General features: G+C 38.1%; 1 protein-coding gene across 1 annotated transcript in view; it reads left to right on the forward strand.

The window, feature by feature from the left end:
• The window catches only part of dbr1 (debranching RNA lariats 1), a 10,255-nt gene that overhangs the window by 6,164 nt on the left and 1,707 nt on the right, over positions 1-2,384 (forward strand). The window lies entirely within an intron of this gene.

A 2,384-nucleotide genomic window follows, 5' to 3' on the forward strand; every position in this document is an offset into this window, starting at 1 on the left:
CACATTTCTTATTTTAGGGAAGAAAGGGCTTCTGGGAAGAGTTGTCATAAAATACAACTTTATTCTCTTTATTTTATGACTTTATTTTCGTAATAATAAAAAAAAACTCTCTAGCCTGGCCCTAATACTGCGGAATTTCCTGGGTCTCCGCCATAGAAATATTTTTGTCTGTTCGTGTGTTTAATGATTTATATATAATATCTTTCCAATTCAACTGGATAAGGTAAAAAAAGGAATAAAATATCAAAATAACTAAATTAACAAAGTTCTTATTTTTGTAGTATTGTTTGTGTTGATCTTCCCTTTGCTTTTGGAACACATAGATTGACCACTGGAGGCTGTAAGCAAACTTTTAAATGTCTATTTTATTTTCTTGGAGGTGTTTTTATTGTCGAAAAAGCAGATTTCACAGCATGACGCAGCGTTTTTTAAACTTTTATCAAACTTCCAGAGTCACATTAAAACAGAGACCGATAATGTTGGATTAACCAAAAAAAAAATCACCCAAACATTCTGATAAAACACTGTTTTCTTGGTCTTTAATTGGGGATAAGGCAGATTTAAAGGCGCGCCGTGTAACGTTTGGCCACTCGGGGCGCTAGACCTGTAACTTTTATGTCTAGCACCCCGAGGAGCTTTTGTTTGTAGCCTGCTAGCTTCTTCTGCACGTATTTTGATTCTACTAAACATAGAAAATAATAACCCAGATATCTGACTGTATACTAGGAGCAAAGTATTAACTTACCGTCTAATAATAAAGTAAAGAGAATCGGTTTTACATCCGGCTTCGTCTTTCAGCCTGCGCCAACGAACAAACCAATTTCCATGATCGACTCGTTTTTCCTCGCATATGATCCCTTTCCCATTTTCTCCTTTTAGCCTCAGAAGGTTTAAACTTTTTCCTTGCCTCAGCCATGACCAGCAGGCNTCTTTCAGCCTGCGCCAACGAACAAACCAATTTCCATGATCGACTCGTTTTTCCTCGCATATGATCCCTTTCCCATTTTCTCCTTTTAGCCTCAGAAGGTTTAAACTTTTTCCTTGCCTCAGCCATGACCAGCAGGCAGAAAAATAGTAGAGCTAAAGCCTTAGCTCCATGACGATATAAGAGCCTGCCGCCGTGAAGCGGTACGTTCTTCCAGGTCACATGATCTGACCAATGGCGGTGCGTCGTCTCCCAACTTACACAGTCAGTATTAGGGTTGTCAAAAGTATCGAAACTCAAAAAAGTATCTATACTGAAACGTTGTATCCGGATACAATACTTTTTTTTTTAAAAGTATCGACACAGTGCTACCACCAGTGGCACCTAAGCAGTCATTCATCTAAAGTGCAGAATAGAGGAAAATGCACATTCAGAAAACTCTGTGATTGAATAATTCTGTAAACTTTTAAGTTTCAGACTTTTTTTTTTTGTAAGAGGTTCAGCTGCTGAGAATTATTTTTGTTTAACTGGTTTGGCTAGTGTCATTGTTATGTGTGCAAAGCATAGCCAAGGAAGGAACACTTCATTTTAATTTTATAAGTTTTTTATCAAGCTTGCTTAATATTGTGCACAGCATACAACCTTTATTGTATTTATTTATTGTATTTTATTTATTAATGAAAATATTTCTGTAGAATTTTGGAGTCTTTGTTTTTATCCTTGTGGTATCGAGTATCGAGTATTTTCCTTAGTATCAGTATCGAGTTGAAAAATTTAGTATCGTGACAACCCTAGTCAATATTTAAAGATAGGAGCCCTGCTGGTAGCAGTGATGGTGTCATGCGCTGTATATTGGCCTGAGGAATCATTTAAAATAATTCATATGCATCAGATCACTCTGTAGGTCATTAAGTGTGCGGTATGACTTTAAATGAGTACTTACCGCACAAAAAAAAAATAAAAACAGGAAGCTAATATGTGCTACACGCTGTTCCTGAAGGCTTTGAATAAAACGTCCGGAATAAACTTCCTGTTGTAACGGTGCAGGTCTGCAGCAGGACCCGTCTCCTGTGAGCAGATTGACAATCATCTGTAGGGCCCTATAAAATCCGTTTTATTTTTTCCCAAATTCCGTTTTTTCCGTTTTAATTTTAGAAAATTCAATTTTTTTTCCATTTTATGAATTTTTGCGCTTCCAATCAATGGAATGTTGACAAAACTTGCAAAACAATAGTTCACCTGTCACGTAAAAGTCACGAGGGAACTGCTGGGCTCTGTACTCGGGGCTTACCATCGTGTTTCGCAACTTTTTCGCCGAAAGCGGAGCTGTGGAGAGCCGCTTCGCCATTTTTTCAATGTTTTGATGAGGGAGGGCGAGTGGGAGGAGTTGTGTCGCCCAGATTTGAATCCCCCAGTGTGCATTTCCCTAGCCTGACGTAGTCCTACTCAATTCTAGTCA

Source organism: Cyprinodon variegatus, unplaced genomic scaffold (assembly GCF_000732505.1).
Source record: "Cyprinodon variegatus isolate N-32 unplaced genomic scaffold, C_variegatus-1.0 Scaffold1316, whole genome shotgun sequence".
Taxonomy (NCBI): domain Eukaryota; kingdom Metazoa; phylum Chordata; class Actinopteri; order Cyprinodontiformes; family Cyprinodontidae; genus Cyprinodon; species Cyprinodon variegatus.